Source organism: Aedes albopictus, chromosome 3 (genome assembly GCF_035046485.1).
Source record: "Aedes albopictus strain Foshan chromosome 3, AalbF5, whole genome shotgun sequence".
Classification (NCBI taxonomy): domain Eukaryota; kingdom Metazoa; phylum Arthropoda; class Insecta; order Diptera; family Culicidae; genus Aedes; species Aedes albopictus.
In genome coordinates, this window is record NC_085138.1 from 73,989,333 (window position 1) to 73,996,805 (window position 7,473).

A 7,473-nucleotide genomic window follows, 5' to 3' on the forward strand; every position below is an offset into this window, starting at 1 on the left:
AGTTGTGTAGAATGCATGGGAAGCTCAGGCACCAGGCGTCTCCATTAGTTTTGCAAAGAAACGTAGTTCTATGGAACATACACATTACACAGTTTGAAGTACAGATTGTATACCTCGATTTGGTGGAATCTTGATTTTACCTACCGTTTTCTCTACTTTTGCTTTTCTTGGTGATTTAGAAGGTTTTCAGCAGGCTACCTTCAAAGACCTGCTTCCTTAGCAACTCCATGATACAACATTTCATACTCAGTCACTGGATGCCATGGTAGCTACTTCTTATTTGAGCAGGATCTTCTTGGCGAAGAAACGCTCGGGACGTGTCTACTCAATCTAGCTAATGTCAGAAGGACAACAGTATGCAGCCTGCACAATCAGCTAAGGTAATCGATTGACTCGTGAAAACATGAGGTAGGAACTTGTGAGGACCAGAGCTATTCCCACAGAAAAGTCACGACATCGAAAGCTAGATTATTTTGTGACATTTGTGCTCCTTGGGATATTGGACGCTCTTTCAAGGCTGTATAATCGCCGTTTTACAGCCCTTGATGTTACTCTTGTTGGCTATAAAGTAACTTTACTCCAACGCCAAGCGTATAGTAGAACACTATACTCGTCGATCTTGGGCCATGTTCCGCCAGTTTCCTCGAACAGCCAGCGCGTTTTCGGCCGCCAACGAATCCAGTCAACACTCGACCACATATGATGCTGAATAGGGTGCACAAGTGGAGGCGATATACGCACACTTTACACGCTGTTAAATGAAAGCATATACGCATATAGCCTCAATTTTAGCATCCTATTCAACATCATATCCCTTTTGGGACGGAGCGCAAAAGAAATGAATTTTCCATAGAAATGGCTCAACTCTCCAGAACTCTCAGACAAAACAGCACTTTTTCTTTCTCATTTGAAAGAACTACTCTAGCTTTGACTTCCGGCGTTTCAATCGGAAATTAAAAAAAAAATGCAACAGATAAAATACGAGAACGGACACAACACGTATTGTTCTTACAAACGATCGTTTGTGTCCGTTCTCGTATCGTGTCCCGTGGGTGTAGTTAAAGTTCTTACGTGAGCACAAACCCAAGAAATTGTAGTGAACAGATAAAACTTTTTGATGTTTTACAATTTTTGAATACTTTTTGTTTAATTTGTTGCGGTAAATCTCAAACGAAAAATAAACAAAAGTTTGTTTGCACATGAAAGTATAAGTAATGGCTGAATTATCAACTAATTGCCAACTTATCACCAGGGGTCCATCCAGAAAATTCTGCAGGGATGTTTCCCGGAGTTTCATCACTGATTTTTTTTTTCAAGAAGGCTTCTCTGGAAGATTTTGGCTGGAGTACCTTCAGCGACAACCCCAGGAGATCCTTAAAAACTTCATTCAGGAGGATTCAGCCATAAGAGATTCATTACAGATTTATCCAGAAGATTCTTCACTTTTCCATAGGTGGTCCTTCGGAGATAAGTCTGAGAGTTCCTTCGGAGATTCCTTTTGAAGTTCCTTCAGGAATTCCTACAGGAGTTTTTTTAGGAACTACTTCAGGAGTTTCCTCACAGATTCCTTTAGGAGAACCTTCAGAAATTCCTCTAGAATTCCTGGAGTTCCATCAAGAGTTCCTACATGATTTCTTTCAAGCAAATTTATTCGGGGATTCTTGAAATAACGTCGGAATGTCTCATGAATTTTTTTTTCAGATATTCTTTCAGGAATTCTTTAGGAATTTCTCTAGAAGTTCCTTCAGATATTCCTTCAGAAGTTACTCCAGGGATTAGTTCATCAGTTCCTTCGAGAATTCATGCAGTATAGTAGTTCTTTCAAGGATTGATCCTGAAGTTCCTTCGGTGATCTCTCCAGGAGTTTGTTCTGGGATCTCTCTAATAGCTACAGGAGGATTTTAAGATGACTGCTGGTGTTTAATAGGATTTCTTTCAGAAGATCTCTAAGCTATTTCAACAGGAGTACGCTGAAGTATCCTTTCAGAAGTCCTTTCAGAAATTCTTGCAAGAGGATTCATAGATGCATCCTACAGGAGTTCTTCCAGAAATTAGTTCAGAAGCTCCTTCAGAGATTACTCCAGGAGTTTCAGGGATTCTTGCAGATATTACTTCAGCGATTCCTCTTGAATTCCTACAGAAGTTCCTTCAGTAATATCTCCAGGAGTTCATTGAGAGAATCTTACAGGAGGATCCAAGAATACCTCCAGGAGAAGTTTATTTAGATTCCTCCAGAAGCTCATTCAGGGAATCTTGTAGGAGTTCTTCGAAAATTTCCATAGGATTCTAATCAGGCATATCTCCAGGATTTTCTTGAAGGAGTTTCTACAAGAATTCCTCTAGGATTTTTTAATAGATTTCCCCCAGGAATTCTTTCAGAAACACCTCCTGCAAATCCTTCCTCCTACCCGGAAAGATCCCCTTTTGAGAGGTTCCGCTAAAAATCCTGCAGAGATTCCTGCCGGAATTCCTACGGGAATTCCACCTGGAATTCCTGTGGGGATTTCTCCTGTAACTTCTACGGGAATCTCTCCTGAACTTATTTCAGGAGCTCCCCTGAAATTCCTTCGAGAATTCCTCCTGGAATTCTTTCTGGAATTCCTCCTGAAACTTCATCGGAGACTCTTCTTAGGATTCTTCCTAGATTTTCTTTCGGAATTTTCTCCTAGACTTTCTTCGAAGATTCCTCCTGAAATTCTTTCAGGGATTCCTCCTGATATTCCGTAGTGGTTTCTCTTAGAATTCCTCCGGAGAATCGTCCTGGAATTACTTCGAGGGTTCCTCGTGTAATTCCTCCGGGGATTCCTTTTGGACTTCTCTCGGGGATTCCTCCTGGAGTTCTTAGGGGCTGTTCATAAACCACGTAGACCAAATTTTGGCCATCTCAGACCCCCCCTCCCCCATCGTAGACTTTCGTCCATAAAAAAGTTTTGAAATTTGTATGGAGCGTAGACTTTAGTCAAACCCAGCCCCCTCCCCCCAAAGTCTACGTGGTTTATGAATGGTCCCGTACAGAGATTTCTCCAAAAATTGCTTCAGGGTTTCCTCCTGGAATTGATTCTCCATCGATGATTCTCCTTAGAATTCCTTCGATGATTCCTCTTGGATTTCCTTCAGGAATTCCTCATGAAATTCCTCCAGGAGTCCTCTTGAAATTTCTTCGTGGTTTCCTTCTGGAATGCCTTCGGTGATTTCTCCTAGAATTCCCTTGGGTATTCCACCTGGAATTTATGCGGAGATTTCACTTGGAATCCCTCGGGATTTTCTCTTTAAAAACATTCGAGTATGGAAATCATTCGGAGATACCTCCCAGAATTATTTCAGGGATTCCTCCTGGGATTCCTGCAGGGGGTCCTCCTGTATTTTACTGGAATTCCATGAGAGATTCCTCCTGGATTTCCTTTGGAGGTTCTTCCTGGATTTCCTTCGATTTTTTTTTCTGATATTCAGTCGGGGCTTTTTCCTGGACTTTCACAGGAATTCCTCCCGGAATTTCTACGGACATTCCTCCTGGAGCTCCTTTGAAGGGTCCTCTTGGAATTGTTTTGCTGATTCCTATTCGAATTCCTTCGGAGATCTCTCATAGAATTTCTCATTCCGGGAATTCCTTCGGGTTTCCTTCTTAAATTCCTCGTTGATTCTCCCTAGAATTCCTTTGCGAATTTCTCCTGGAATTCTTTCAGGCCCGTTTAAATTAATTCAATAAATATTTAAGGCATCTGAGGAGGGCCGAAGAGAAACGCGTAACGCGAATTACGCTGTATCCTGTCACCGAAAAGAGCCAATCCACTGAAATCAATTAGATTCCACGGTGATCAATCCTAATAGGTACAATTTGTCTTAGAATTCTCTCAGGGATTTCTCCTGGATATTTTTCGTTGATTCCTCCTAGAAATCCTCAGGGGACTCACGAATTCCTTTGGAAGTTCCTGCTGGAATTCCTTCGATGATTCTTGCTGGGTTACTTTCTGAAATTCCTTGAAAATTCCACTCGGGGATTTTTTTAGATGTTTCTGCAGGGATCTCTCAAAGAAAGATTCTTGAACCACCAGCGATTCCTGCAGAAGTTCCTACAGGTTTTCATACAACAGTTCCTGCAGAGATTAATACAGAAGTTTCTTCATGGATTCCTCCTGAAATTCCTTTTTGAGATTCCTCTCTGAAATCATTCGGAGATTCATTAGTGTAAATAGTGCGACCTCATTATCAAATTTGAAGGCTTTTGAAGGTTCTAAGAAAACAAAACCGAAAACTGTAGCAAAATCTATATTTTATTGCTCAGACTACTAATGCTGGAGCGTAATGGCAACTTCTTTACTTTGCCAATGTTTACATTATGGTCAAATTTTGGTCACGCCGATTCACGCCGCCACCGGCCAAAAATGGCTCTCACGCCGCCGCTGAGCAAAATATAGTCGGCGCACAGGTCAACCTGGACGTAGTTTTGAAAAATTGTGTTAATTGCACAGTATAACCTGCTATGATCAGACTTTCTTACACATGGCTTTGAACATCAGTGTGCAGTTTTATGAAAGAGCTTTGTTAAAAGCTATCCTCGAGGGTAATTTATGAAATTGCAAAAAAACGTTGTACGCAGCTCAGCGCAGAACTCTATTTTTACAACACTCGTCGTAATTACGCAACTCAGCGAGCCTCGTTGGATAAATGTACGACTCGTGCTGTAAAAATCTCCATTCTGCACCTTGTTGAGTAAACTACTATTTTTTTACTTACCCTATCTCAAACCTAACTTTTACCAATTATATAAAGTGCAACAGATGATAGCAATGATTTTTGACGAAAACTAAAAATGATTTTCGTTGACAATGTTTCGCTATTGGAACTTTGATGCAACTCATAGGGCTATACCAGGGAGGCAACTTCAAAATAATTATCAAACTTTTATTCTAAATCCTTTGAAGTTACTTCTACTTGGTATTGCAACAGCTTGACCATAATGGAACAGCGTACAGCACGACCGGTCTAAAAATTTGTTTATAAATCAAAAATTTGTTTTTTTTTGCGACAAAGTTTTGATTTTCTATTAATAAGTAGGTAGAAACACTGATTGTATTTATTGCACTTAGCTTGATTCCTTTTATGTGAATTTTAAAAAGTTAAGTTTTTATCTAGTAAGAGTCCTTGATACTTAACTTCGTCCGACCTATTTATTGGAGTTCCTCTCATAGTGACAACATCTCTACTTAGGCAAAGCAGATAGGTAGGAGGTAAAAAAAAAATATTACCTAATTTTGGTTTCAGTATGCTGCCTTGCGGAACATCAGCTCTTACAGGTAATCTATATGATTTGGAATTTTGATAGTCTACCTAAGGACTGTATCGGAAATTAACTATAAACATTCAAAATGCTCTATCTCGACACACGGTTGATCTTTTCATTCTGGTTTTTCTATGAAATCTTTACATTATAGTTAAGTTTAGAACAGCTTAAAGAAATTTGGAAAAACAGTTTTTATTTTAAATTTTTTTAACGTTTCAAACATTTGTAACAAACAAAATTTGTACGGGGAAAAATCTGGAAAATAATGATTATTACTAACAGTTATGTACACACAACATATCACTCCAAACTGACTTTTAAAATTCTTATTTTGGATAGAAAAACCTCCAACATTAAGGATATGGTCTATCCCAAAAACACCTACTTTTTGGTCGAACTTTGACGCTTTGTTTTAAATATCTTCAGAGGTTATAAAATTTCGTTCTCTGGTAAAACTACCTCTTCAATAGATTTAAATACATACCCAATCGAAAAAAAATGCAAATTTTCAACTTAATGTATTTTTAATTTGCGTAATCGTTCTTTGAAGACGCATAAAAAAAAAGAGTTCCTCGAAAAATGACCTTTTTTCATTTTTAAGAATTGCCCTAAACTGCGGAGGGAATTTTTCTTGATAAAAATAATTTTCTTATATTATGAGCATTCTGAAGAAGAATATATTTGCGCAAAAACAAGAGAAAAAAAAATGAATATTTTCCCACAGTTTTCGTAATTTTAATTTTTTAGGAGGTGTCCAAAATTTTAAAAACATTTGTGCAATCTTTGAGATAAAAGTCCAAGTTAAATGATTATTTTTTGAAAATTGGAACTGCCATTCTTTATTTAAGAGATTTATATAGTATCTCCAAAAATAAAGTTATGTTTTTTTCGAACAGATTATTTTTCAGGCTATTGTGAACGTTTATAGTTAATTTCCGATACAGTCCTTAAAGCGTTTGATCGGCTAAGTAGTTTTGATTTTTTTTAATAATATATAGTGAAAAGTTAAAATTTTCCAAATTTACGTTCTAGCCTTCGTGCCAAACACTATCGAATGCTTTTTCTATATCAATTCGTTATCCGTAGTCGATTTCCTTGGCAAAATCCGAACTGATCATTGGCAAAAATATAGAGTTTCCATCAATGTGAATCATCATTCTATTTAAAATAAGTTTTTCAAAAAGTTCACTGATAATTTGGACAACTAGAAGCTTCAGCAGGATATTTGGCTTCAAAAGTGGGACAACTTAAGCATTTTTATATTTTTAGTTTACCAGCTGAAAACATTTGTTAAATTTATTGTCCAAAAATGAATGATTACCAATCAACCTAACCACATGGGGACGCATGGTCCTTTTTACACGATACTGCCTGCACAAGGCCTCCCACACAGTTAATAGTGGGTGGCTGTACAACCCACGCCACGGTCCACCCTTCCCATCCTCATCAATCCCCATCAAGCAGTCGTGGCCGAGCGGTTAAGGCGTCTGACTAGAAATCAGATTCCCTCTGGGAGCGTAGGTTCGAATCCTACCGACTGCGATGCAGCTCAACAGCTTTTTTCCCCGTCCGAACAATTAACCACATGAGCATTCCAACACAAATTTTCCCCTTGCCCTCCGTTCCGCACATCGTCGTACGATGTAGGCACAAAAATTCCAGGAACAAAGCAGATCGGCTTATTCTTCGCCACAAGCATCACACGATGCCCCACCATGCCCACCGCTAAACGAAACCAACGAAGTGTGTTTGCGCTCACTCACCAAACGTCATAAAACTCAGTCAACCATAAAATGTATATTAAACAATGTTCAACGCGCCTAAACCGTTGTCGTCGTCGTAGCTGGAAGCGTTTTCATGAGCAGCGGCTTCGTCGCACTCGTCGCTCTCTTCGGCTGGGCGATGGTGCACGTCTGCTTTTTATTATTCTATTAGCTTATTCCCATATATTGAGCGCGATCCGTGGCCTCGTATATCTCCTCCCTGAATTGGTCGGTGCGTGGAAGCTGGTCGGCCATACCACAATCCCCCGCCCCACGCTTCTACTCGCTTTATCGCTGCTGGCTGCCCAGAGCGACGAAATCAAGAGCATCAACCGAGCCGGGCCACCTTTCATCGCGCACTAGTATACGTTGAGAATAGCTGCTTTCACTGTCGTCTCGTCGTCGAATCCTCTCGGCACAGTTTGACGA

At 39.6% G+C, this 7,473-nt stretch overlaps 1 non-coding gene across 1 annotated transcript; it reads left to right on the forward strand.

Moving 5' to 3' along the window:
- The first annotated feature begins 6,741 nt into the window (after positions 1-6,741).
- Positions 6,742-6,823, forward strand: Trnas-aga (transfer RNA serine (anticodon AGA)). The gene has a single exon. It is a non-coding gene; the product is annotated as a tRNA-Ser (tRNA).
- Positions 6,824-7,473: the final 650 nt, after the last annotated feature.